This window comes from Physella acuta, unplaced genomic scaffold (assembly GCF_028476545.2).
Source record: "Physella acuta isolate Inbredline_101_S28 unplaced genomic scaffold, ASM2847654v3 ptg000449l, whole genome shotgun sequence".
In the NCBI taxonomy this organism is placed as follows: domain Eukaryota; kingdom Metazoa; phylum Mollusca; class Gastropoda; family Physidae; genus Physella; species Physella acuta.
The window spans coordinates 7,725-20,900 of NW_026731968.1; the positions used below are offsets into that span (position 1 = coordinate 7,725).

A 13,176-nucleotide genomic window follows, 5' to 3' on the forward strand; every position below is an offset into this window, starting at 1 on the left:
TGCCTACCCCCCACCTCTTGCCTACCTTCATGGAATGCCCTCCCCCACCTCTTGCCTACCTTCACTGCATGCCCTCCCCCACCTGTTGCCTACCCCCACCTCTTGCCTACCTTCGCGGCCTACCTTCACGGAATGCCCTCCCCCACCTCTTGTCTACCTTCACTGCATGCCTTCCCCCACCTATTGCCTACCTCCCCCACTTGCCTATCTTCACTGAATGCCCACCCCCACCTCTTGCCTACCTTCACTGCATGCCCACCCCCAAATCGCTTGCCTTCAATAACAGCCATGTCTCATTTTGTTTTCAGCATATTACCTTTTATCACAGTATGCTTCGTTGGAATAATCAAAGTAAAATTATATTAAAAATCTTGTTATTGTTAAATAATACGTCAACAATTCGATTAGAAAATAAAAATGGTTTTAAGAAAATGTAATATAAAATATATCCCTGATTATCTATTTAAAGTAATAATTCATGAACATTTTTTTAAAATACAGAATTACATCAATTTATTTTATAATTTGAAAATATATTTTGACAATGACAATTTTTTTAAAATTGGAAGTTTTTCTTTGATTGCAAAGTTAAAGAATTTTGGTTTGGAAATTTATTTTGCTTGTAACATGAAAAAAATGTCTATATATAAAATATGCTACAACATCTACAATAAAGAATTCAACTGACATAAGTAATAAAAATAACTTAAAGCATTTATAAATAAAATCACTAAGCCCAGGGCAATGCCAGTGAAATAAAATAACAATAACATCACATTGCAGATTATGTTTTTAAAAAGGTCAAATTACGAAATTTAAACCTATATATTATAAGAAGTTTGATAAAAAGTTCAGTAAATAAATTACAGCAGGCTTTTTAAATTAGAATTTACTAACACCCCCCCCCCTTCCCGCCATTCCTTTTGATTAATGTCAAAGATTGTTACAAAATTACTGCCACCCCCCCCCTCCCCACACACACAAGTTTCCAATTATTTTTTAAAAATAATTACTATATCTAAATGAATAAATTAATTGAGCCTAACTTATTGATGACATTTTGTTACAATTTATGAAAAAGGGTGTTTAAAAATGAGAAATACTGCTAAAATTCTGTTTCACTTTTTTTAACCCTTTACAGCTTATCTTAAAAAATTGTATTTACCTAAACCACATTTAAGAGCATGCCATCATTTATGGAAAACCCCTAAAAAGTGAAGTGCTTTTAGCTTAGATGTTACATTCTTCTTTCTCCCTACTTTTCAAAATTATTATGACATCTAACATCTTAAACTATTTCTTATTTCATTATATAGGTTATTTTTTAGTCCAGTTTGTTGCCTAATTGTACTATGGATATTTTTAACATCTTATTTTTTACTTGTGCTTAATTTCTGTCAGTTTGTTGTTGAAAATCAAGTAACTAAGACTATAAACACTCAACTTTTAAGACTAGAATACATGATTTTTTAGGCAATTTCCATACTGGCAAAAATTGTTTTTACAAGTATCAACACATAATTGATAGCATTTTTAAGCCTATGCAACAAGATAATGTAAATGTTTTATTTATTTTTAAAATCATAAATCATTTGTCTATAAGATAAAAAAAACAACTAATTAACAGTTTAAAAATCTGCAGACGGAAATTCTTTAAATTTATTTTTACTATATGTAACCTTTTTCTGAATTCATTTACTTCTACAGCATCAAATTACTGTGGTTGCGTAATTTTAAAATTTTTATCTGCTGGAAGCAAAATACAATAAAATTTTAGCTTCTCTGACTTACTGTGTTGGGAGAAAAGGAATACGGAATGGTTTACAATCTCTGAAATAACCCTAACTGTTTTACTTGTGTAGACCTCGCGTGTCTAATGGTTGGAGGGAATATGGAATGGTAACAATCTTCCGAAATAACCCTAACCCTGGCTGTTTTATTTGTGTAGACATCGCGTGTCTAACGGTTGGAGGGAATACAGAATAGTAACAATCTTCCAAAATAACCCTAACCCTGGCTATTTTATTTGTGTCTAATCGTTGGACACTTTAGTTTATGAAGATGAATTTGATATATTTTATTTGGTTCAAAGGGAAGCAACTGTAGAATTATTGAAAGGTTTTATTTCCTCAATATATTAACTAATCAAAAGAAATGCTTTTCTTTTTTTTGCAAAAAAAAGATTTTTCAAAAGAAAAAATTACACTTACAATTTTATCTTAAAATAGTTTTAAATTGCTATAAGGTGCAAACAATAATATTCATGACCAAAAGAGTCATACTTTAATTAAGTATAAACTTTCAAAAAAAAATACCTGTAAATTAGTGTAAATAGTACTTAGAAGTCTAGTTCAAATTATTTCTCATTGTTTACTTAGAGCATTTTGTTTGAAAAATGGAAAGCAATGTTCAGTACAAATTTATGAATTTTAAAAAATTGAAACAGAAAAAATAATTTTTAGTAAGTCTAAAAACATTCTAGGTTGTTTTTTTTCTGAATGAGAACCAACTCAGAAGGGAGATGATAAAACAATTTTTATAAAAGAAAATTATTTGCAAATACCAAGTGATTTCCCTTTAAATGTAAATAACTCTTTGCTTACCTTTTTATGGAATGTTTCACCTTCTCATTGGTATATAACTTGTAAATAAAAGGTATATTACTTATAAATAATAATTATGAACAGTATAAAGCACTTGTAGACAGAAAATATTAATATTATTTTTGGCAATATGATTACCCAGCAAAACAATTAGACTCTATTTAACATTATTTTTAAAATGAAGTTAAAATGTGACTCAAGTACTTTTAGCACTTCAATTTAAGCGCAAAATTTCATTTTCAAAAACAACATTGGAGTCCAAAAACATGAACCTCAATTTAGTGAAAATATTTGATAATCTAACAAAATTATTTAATATTCTTTTTTAGATAGCTTATGTATCATTTATTCTTCAAATAAAGTGTTTCATTCTAATACTTAGTAAATAACATTCCAGAATTGCATGTTATAAATAAGGTGTTACTGACATTTTGTACATGTCATAATTTGCATAATACTTGACCGATGAAGATGACATTTGGTATACAATGTCAAGTCACCTACAACATCAGGACAAAAATCCTGAGGTCATGTCGGAAGGGGTTAAAGTCCACTTTAAGTTTGCTTTCGACACAAAAACAGTAAAAAAAATATTATGTATAAATACTAGGCTGGTAAACCTACATATTTATAGTGGCGGAAAATTAGTTCTCATGTAATAGTTCTTCTTCCAACTGTCGCATTAAATCCAGCTCAGACTCATCATATTTGGGAGGTTGTTTGTACCTAAAGGAAAATAATTTAAAACTAGTTAATTGAAAAAAAAAAACAATAACAATGAACAAGAGTGTTCATTCTAATCTAAAATTGTTGACCTGCAAACAAAGGTGATATTACTAGTATAATTGACAAGGTGGCACCACACACAAAAGAAAAAAGATGATAATAAACAGAAAACAAAGAAGAGAAGAAAAACAAACAAATTTTGCACTGCAAAATTAGTATTAAAGTCTATATAATAATAGTAATAATAAATATAAAATTATATTTAAAAAATTAATATAAAATAATATATATATAATAATAAGAAAACTTATGCTGAGGCAAAGAATTGTGACATGTAGTTAGTTTTTTTTTTCAATTAAAAATCTGAACAAACGAGGGTTAATATTGTACGAATTTAAAATAATTCAATAATAGTATTCATGTAATAGATATAATATCTTAGTAAATCAGCTTATTTAAATATACATCCAATGTAACCTTTTTGACCTGACAGTCCAATGGGTCAATCGTGGACAGTTACCTCATTCTGATAAAGAATTATGTAGTAACACTATGACCAAATGAGTTCTAATCTTTGTTCAAGTCAGTAGAATGTCCCTGAGTCCATCTAACTCTTGTTAGGGAAAGTAAAGGCGGCTGGGCATAGTGCTGACCACACTATCCATTCTTATGCTGAGGTCACAGAAACAGGTGAACTCAACTTTAATTTCCCCATGGACCGTCAGGTTCGAAAAGGGAAATTTACTTGCCCAAATATAAACCAAGTAAGATGCCCATTATATTGGGAGAATTCAGGAATGTCCATGGAACTATAAACATGAATAGGACTTGTTTGTGTGTTGAATGCTTTACCACTCAATATAAATATTTGTATTTTTTAAACAAGATTTTAAAAATAATGTTTATCAAATAACTGGCAGGTATAGATAAGATTGAACACACATACTCTTTTCCTTTACATCAAGTAACCTAAACTTACATTTTTCACAGACAACCATTTAAAAATATTTTGATGCATCTCTTCTAGGCTAAAATTAGCTCACTGAATTTTAAAGATTCAACTTTAAACTTACGAGGGAACACTTTCTGTTTGTGGCAAGTCAACATCATCTAAGGTTTGGCCTGATGACTGTAAATACCTCGGTGTCTTAAAATCTGGAGAAGATAATATGAAATCCATTTCATGGTTGAATAAAGTTCTAATAACCCACTTGTGGGCTAATTAACTACAAAAGTGCATATATTCATTCATTAAACATAAATCCTTGTAGTTATGGTAAAGGGTATTACACAAAAATCTGACTTCAAAAGGAGAAGTGCTAGAGTTTTTTAATGGCCTCAAAGAAGGTTGAGGCTAATACAAGCCTAACCATATTTGATCAAGAGTTTTTTTTATTTTTAGCCAATTTTTTTACCTCTCACCAGATCAATTGTCACAAAAAAAAGGCCAATCACCTTTAAATAACAACACTAAATTCTACCCAAAAAGAACACACATTATAATCAACCTGCTATTCATATTTTTCATCCTTAAGAGCTACAATTTATATGCTACTTCATGTATCTTGATCTTTTATTAGCACAGTGACATAAAATCTAAAACCTAACACACCCCTCCCCCATTTATGTACATCATTTACAAATGTCCCATTATGCTTTTAAAACTGTACGAACTGGTCTAATGGGTGCTCTTTCTATCTAACTAATGAGATAAACCAGTGAAAAAAACTTTTTTTACCATCTTGAACAGCAGCAGGAGCAAAAAACTCCCTTGTCGCATCCTGTTTATGAAATATTAGTACGGTAAATCAATTGTGAACAAATTTAAATGTCTATGTTGTATTTGTGGAATGATAATGCAATGACTATGAGCATGAGCAAAAAATGTATTTTATTGCAGGTGTACTATTTACTTCTAATGAGTCAACCTAATTTGCATACTGTCTCTTTTCCAACAGTAACACCCAATTTTTCTTTTATCATCTTATACTGTAATCTATTTAAATTTAATGCTTTACATTATGAAAATTTTTATTCTTTCTACCAGAAATGCTTAATTTAGAATGGAGTACATAAAATTTAATAAAATAAAAGTTTAGTATTTATTGGAGTTGGTTTATTTGCTGACAAACCTTAACATTTACTGTAATCCTGAACTTAACAGCAATACCAGCAGCAGAAAGTATATTTTTTTATATCAATATTTTAACCAACAATGGTTTATTTATTATGCAATATTCTAACCTTTTTGTTTACAGCTCGAAATTTTGATGCATCAAAACCTCTTGATGGAGATACCTGTAACACATTAAAACAGAACAAAAAAAAATGAAAAAAAACACATCACAAAATTATCATGTTAAAAATGTCTGATTAGCTTGGATGTAGAAAAAAAAAAGGATTTAAGTGTTAGTTATTTTAATCTATTACTGGCCAACGATCAGGTTTAAGTTTAAATCAATAATCTATTATAGGCCAACTATTAGGTTCAAACTTAAATCAATACTCTATTTAGGCCAACCATCAGGTTAAAGCTTAAATCAATAAATTGATGTAAAGTTTATTAACGGTTGTGCAAAATAAGTTTGTAATTAAAACAGATAACAGATTCTACGACAATTAAAAATTTATCGGACAAATAAACACTTGCTTCATAAGTGTGATAAATAAATGGTATCACATTTCTAGAGGGAGAGAGGGTTTAGACTATAGTGGTGATTTGTGACTAGGGAGAAATGTGACATCACACATCTGCATTTATAAAAATTATTTTAAAACTGAAATTGAGCTGTTGTTGTTTTTTAAAGATTATTTTGTAAATTGTATTTTAAAAAATCAATCATCTATGTTTGAATTACCCCTTTAATATTTTGGAAAGAAATTACTTTTTCAAAATCTAAAATTACAATTAGCAGGGATGGTAGGATGAAGTATGATATCATTTATTTTTGGGGAGGATGGTGTTCCTTCTTTTTGTGACAATGTGGAACAGTAGGGAGTTTGGAGACAAAAAGCATGCAAAAAAGTGGACATTTATGGATCAACCCTAATGTTGATAGGCTATGTTTGGTAAAAATTAAACATTAAACATATAGCCTAGATCTAGATATAAATTAAGTCTATGTTCTGTTTCTGACTGAACATGTAAGTACCTAAGATTTAAGTAAAATTATAATTAAATAAAATATTTGTTACGAGCCGACCCGCAGCGTATCATACGCCGCTATTTAGTTGTTTTATATTCTACTTCTCAGTAATTCATAATTTGTGAATTCGACAGTACCAATGCTGCCACTGAAAATATTTGCTTTAAAACACTAACCCCCCCTCCCTTTCCCCTAACCCCGACCCTTCCCCCCCCCCCCCCCCCCCCCCGTGAAAGCAGCCTCCTCTTAGTTATTTCTTAGTTACCTCCTGTAAGTTTAAAATCGAACTAAATTATCTGCCCCTAATAGAAACCCGGCTCTACGATTTGTAAACATTTAGCTTTGCAAACATTTAGCGTGACCACAGCTCACCAGACAATGTGGGGGGTGGGGTGGGGGTGATAGTGATAGAGAGAAAGAGAGGGGACTGCAAGGAGGCGCGTGCAGCTTGTTTTCTAGCGTCTCCCAGAAGAGAATTATATATATAGATTATTTAAGATATAAATTAAAATGTTAGTCTAGAAACGTTAACTATAATCACATTAATCAGCCTAAACAGTAAAATACATATTGATTTATTCTAAATCAAAGTTAATTATTGGAATTACATTTTCATTGTCATGGTAATCGTTGGATTCTTCATTATCACTATCTTCCCAATCTTTTGGATTTCTCACTATCGTTTTTTCCCGAATTAACAAATCTTGTTGCAGCTTATACTGCTTTCGCTGCAATCTTTGGGCATATGTTTCTGGTAGCTCCTGGGGTAAAGTTTGGGCACCATGATCATACTCGTTCTCTTTGTCCATTTGTTTTTTATGTTTTTTGTCTTTTTCTTTTTTCCTGTCCACCCGCAACAGGGATTTTTAAAACTTCATCCAGGTCAATATCTGCATCGGAGTCTTCTTCGAATTGAAGTTCATTTTTGTAATCAATTTTTGAGTCCTTTTCTTTTGTCCGTTTTTTAGTATCAGTTTCTTTAGAATCCTTATTTTTTAAATTATTTTTGGTCAACTTTCGTCGAGTTGGACACAGACAAAACTTTCCCTGATCCATTTTCGCTATCTGTTGCAGTAGATTTTCTGTTTTCACTTCTTTTATTTACATTAGCAACGGCTTGGTTTGATTTGCTAGATCCTGATCCCATCATATATTTAACACATCACAGAAACTTAGACTTCAGATGTCTAGTAATAAATCTATAATTATTAAAACAAAAATATATGTTTTAAAACGAAATATTTAATACAGCAGTGTTACTAGCGACACATTTTAACTAGAACTCTAGATATATTTGCCGAAGGAATGCACGTTTGCTTTTCACACACAGGAATGTTTATGACCTGGCCTGGAACTTAGATAGCTTATCTTAATATTCAAAGAAGGTAAGTTTCTTGTCAACTATTTACATAGAACAGTTTATTTATTTACAATCAGTCAATAAGTATACAAATTACATTAGGGTAATACAATAAAATGCGCTTATCATAAACTATTCAGAATAAACATTTTAAAATCGACCGATAAAGAAACAAGCTACAGCCTGGCACCCCTGCTCTTGCAACATTTAAAACGCAATGAGCCATTCTATGTGGGGGTAATCGAGAGTAATCATTTCCTGTAGGTCATTTGGTTATGGAACTTGTTTTTCTGTTATGTTCAAAACTGTAACTACTGAAGATAAACTTCACTAGAGTGGCCAAGATACTTGGAACGCATCCGTTGCAGTAGCGTCTAAAATTACAAAGGCATAGGCCTTTAAAATATTATTATTGAGATGATACTTTCCGTATTCGTAACTGCAGCAATAATCAAAGTACATTTAACACCTTGCATTTTCAAGCCGACTGTAAATTCAGTAAATAATTGTGTCTTGGAGTTAAAATTTGAACAGATTCACAGTGGCGGGTGAGTTACATTAATTTTTGCATTGAGTCTGAGGAGTGCCATTTAAATTTCTAGATCTCAGATCTAGATCTAGATTTACATTACTTCCCCACTTAATACATAATCTATTACTTATTAACTTACTAGAATCTAGGAATTCTATGTTTACTAGATTCTAATACTAATACTAATACTGTCAAACTAAATCTAGCAATCTAGATTTTTAATAAAAAATATATATTCATTATATTGGGTAGGCCCTATCCTATGAAACTATGAATCTAATCTAGATCATCTAGATCTAGATCTAGATCTAGAATCTAGATCTAGATTTTAAGATAAACAAAAAAAAAAATGATTGATTACCAATACAATAGCCTGTCAATAGCGTACTTATTTTTAATAAATTAATATTTATTATTTAGGCCTACCACTTATAAATGTTTTGTCAATCATATTAAAATATTAATTTTAACATTCAAAAATGAAATATTGATTGAAAAATCAAAAGGCCCCCATAACAATAGGCTTGATCTAGATCTATATCTAAATATTCATTGATATTTAATAGGCCTGTTTACATGTAATTGATAATCATAATATCGAGGCCCTAAACATCTAGGCCTAAAGATCTATCCAATCCAGTGTTTCTTCCAGACTTTTTTCTCCGGGGGGGGCACTTGAAATTGGTGGGGGGTGGTAGACTTTCTTCGGGGGGGGGGGGGGGGGGGCGGACACTGTTAAAAGTATATATTTTTCTATATAAATTTCGTTCGGGGGGGGGGGGGGGGGGTAAAAAAATTTCGGGGGGGGGGGGACGGGGGACGACGACACGGGACTAAGCCCCCCCCCCCCCCCCCCGAAGAGATGCCTGGAAGAAACTCTGGATCTATCACAGACATACATTATTTATATAGGCCTACATGATGAAATTATTTAGGGCCTATATTTCAAATATTTTTTTATCATCTTTTCCAAATCGTGTCCAAGATACATGAGGCAGATGAAGTAGAGTTCACCTGTTTCAATGACCCCCTCAGCATACAGGGGATAGTGTTGTTAGCTCTATGCCCAACTGCCTTAGTTTTTCATTAGTCAGGTAACCACAGAGCTGGATGGACTCTGGAACATCTTAGAGTCCGGGTTTCAACCTCTAAACTTTCAGGCTTGCAGTTGTAAGCTCTACCATCCAACCATGCTGTACCTATAGAGGCCTATGATTACGCCTAAAAAGTTTATAAATTAATAACAGCTTAGTAAAGAAAATAATTATTACAAAACCACAGGACAAATCGTTAAGTTTTTGATCTACTGGTAACACTGTTAGTGTTAAGTTTCAAGTGGCAAAATAGTTCAACACCCTCTCTCTACATTCTTACAGATAAAAAAAAAAACCCACCATAGAGTGATATAAAAAACAAATAAAATAATTAGAATAGCTTTGGAAAAATTCACAGTGTTCAATACTTATACTATACTTATACACATATATAGATGGCATCTTTTATAAGGCATCAATATCTCTGATACTCTATTTGCAATAATTTACATTATAACTTATCGTATTGATAGTTTACTATACTATTAACTATTAATATTAGATCTACTAATTATATTGACCTTTCTTTTTCTATGTTTACAAATAACTTAATTAAACTTTTATGAAGCTAAAATCTTTTAATACTTATCCTTTTAGCATTGTCTTATTTTATGTAAAATTGAAACATTTTCACATGTGTATTTTAAGATAAATAAGTCCTGAACATATTCTTTCTTGCCCCCTTTCCCCCCCCCCCCCCCCCCCCAAAAAAAAAATCATAAAAATAAAATTGATGACATTTGAAAAGAGGGCATAAAGCTTTAAATTAATCTCTCCTTTAATAAGTGCTGAAAGCTGTTCATTTTGGCAACTCTTTTAAGAGCCTAGGAAGTTCAGGGCAAAAAAAAACCTACACATTTTTACACATAATTTTTTTTTTCTCTCTTCATGTGGTTGACAAAACAATGTGTAAATAAATGGGAGGGGCATGGATAATGTCACACATCCAGGGTGTAGAGAATCTGATACATCAGGCACGTTGGGGGATGTCATGAATGAATAAGCAAAACCTGTGAATTTTCATTTGATTTGTATTTCTTAAGAATATCAGTGATGCAAATCGGTAATGGTTGTTTTTAGGAAGGAGGGGGGCTTTTTAAGAAGTTAGGGATGGGTAAAAAATCGTCTTATATAGCATGACGTCAGTTAAGACGTTCCAGGTATTTTTCACTAAAAATCAAGTTTACTGTTATTTAACTACGTTAACTGGCAATTTTAAGACCACTAAATTTAACCCCCCAAAAAAGGTGTAACCTAAATGTGTTCGTTTTTTTTTAAACTGTAAACCAGATGTGGGGAATGTGAGTTTTATATCGCACGTGTAAGGGTCACGGAGAGATATGTGTATTGTGGTGGCGCCGTGCTTATCAGAGCGTGAAGTGTTGTAAGGAATGAACCGAGACTAAGCTCCCTTTCTTTATCCTCTGCCGGTACGCAGGTCATGTACCGTTGAATGGCCGCACTGTACGTACATCTAGGGTTAAATATTTATTCACGCAAGTGATTTCATTGACTTTTTTTTTTAAGTTGGTATCTGTGCTCACCATAAAATATCTGCCGATGTTGTTATTGTTGTTTTTTTTTTCTTTTTACAATATAGCTAAGATTGAGATTAGGGCCAGGATAGATGTCGATCTTGTGTAGGGTTCGTATGTGGAGCCAAGACGCTATTTTGAATTACAGTAGCAATACCAGAATACTAGGGGGGGGGGGAATCGGTCTGTTTTTTTTTTCTTCTTTCCGGCAACGCCCACATGTCTCTACAGCCCCCTCCCCCCCCCCCCCCCCACCCCCGACAAAATAGAAAAAAAAATAATTTGAATATTAACTTTAATATTTGTATATCCCATTTTCAAATGACCCCCCCCCCCCCCCCCCTCACATACACGGAGCAAAATGGTTGAAAAAAAAACCCTGACTTCAATACATTTCTACCAGCGATCACACATCACATACTTTTTTAAACAAAAATAGAAAGTTGGTTGTGGCGCTCTACGGTTATTATTATATGGTGTCGGGGTGGAAGTGAGAAACCGGCGGGGGGGGGGGGGGGCGACGCCTAGCCACTTAGACATGCTGTTTCTTTTAAACGCATTCCACGGCCCCGGTAGTGACGCTCGGGTGAAATAATGTTGGTGGCGGGTCATTAGCGGCCCGCCTTCTGCTGCACGTCTGCTCAGGTGGAGGGTTCTCGGCTCACATGGGAAGATCTCAACGTTGGTTACAGGTCTGGTGCTCACCCGTACATACCACCCCCCCCCCCCGCCCATATACACGCAAGGTGTATTATCTATTAGGATTCTTTATTGTGGTTTTATGTTGGAATACCTGTAGTATCAGATTATGGAGGAAGGGAATAAATAAGACGAGTTAGGTTTATGGTTTATATTAAGGCTACAAAACCGTACCGCACCACATCCCTCCGTATACACATTGTTAACCTGAGTCATACCTCGTAAAAGAAAAAAAATAGATTTAAGGAGTGATATAGGACATATTTTGGGATATTTTTTTTTAAGAAAAAAAAACGACTTGGTATTTTTCTGTTAAGCGCATAAAGAAGCGACTCTGTATGGCGTGTGTATCTTTGCCGGCGATAATGATTTTACACTAAGTCATCGGATTGCGTTAGTCGTCTCTATTTTGGGTTTAACATACTTTAAAAAAAACTATTCACGTTTAACCTTTGTTGCCTTCAAATGCGATAGGGGTGATTAACTTTGGCTGGGCTGATGATGGGAAAAGTGCCGTGTGATTGAAGGCATTTAAAAACAAATCGGGGTTTAATTAGTGGGGGCACGTATAAACGCTGGAACGCAAGGTGAATGGCTTTGGTTCTTATCAGGCAGTGCTACTTATTAAAATTATTGCTGTTAAAATTATATATTCTATGTCTGATTAAGTAAAGACTCCATAGGCAGTGACCCAGAGCCTCATTCTATTTAAAGATCTCAAATTCTAAGCAAAATGAGGTAAAAGTTTGACGTATTTTATGCATTTTTTTTAAAAAACATTTTCTGAATATCAGTTGCTAAGTAACAGAAAACGGAAGAAAAAAAACGTCCCGGCAAACGAAACCCCAAAAAATAAAGGGCTCCCAGCATCCTGGTTTCCGACTATAATTAGCGATGCCTTATGTGGGTATGTCTGTACTATTTCATCACAACCGACCTGTTCGTCTCTTTAGAGGTCCGTTGAGCAATCTGTTTTATAATCTAACATCTCACTCCAGTGGCGTAGCCAGGATCGTCTCAAGGGGGGGGGGTCCAATTTTTACCCGGGGACAAACTTTCGATTTGCACTCCCCCCCCCCCCCCCAAACTTTCGATTTGCCCCCCCCCCTCAAACTTTCGATTTGCACCCCCCCTCATACTTTTTCTATATACCGAGGGGTCTATGGGGGGGTTATGACCCCCCCCTAACCCCCCCCCCCTGCCTACGCCACTGTCTCACTCAATGCACCTTATCCTACATTTTTACAAGATGTCTTAATATGTCATTTAAATAGCACAAACTAACCAATCCTCTGACGACTGTGGTGCAGTAATGAAGAAAGTTCTCTAATTTTAAAAGTACATCTACAAATGTTTATGATATATTTTGTTGACAACCAAGGGAACAGCTTTGAGTAAGACTGATCCTGATTTGTATATACAAGACGGAGACGACACGTTTTACTCGACTCGGCTTTATCGGCTCTCTGACAACTGTCTCT

At 33.6% G+C, this 13,176-nt stretch overlaps 1 protein-coding gene and 1 pseudogene across 1 annotated transcript in view; one reads left to right on the forward strand and one right to left on the reverse strand.

Moving 5' to 3' along the window:
- Window positions 1-1,839: 1,839 nt before the first annotated feature.
- Window positions 1,840-8,038, reverse strand: LOC131943239 (uncharacterized; annotated as a pseudogene).
- A 59-nt stretch (window positions 8,039-8,097) lies between these two features.
- LOC131943238 (carbohydrate sulfotransferase 15) overlaps window positions 8,098-13,176 on the forward strand; it is a 56,371-nt gene continuing 51,292 nt past the window's right edge. Inside the window, exon 1 of the mRNA XM_059303257.1 lies at window positions 8,098-8,383. The gene's annotated coding sequence lies outside the window, so the exon portion shown is untranslated. The remainder of the gene's footprint in view (window positions 8,384-13,176) is intronic.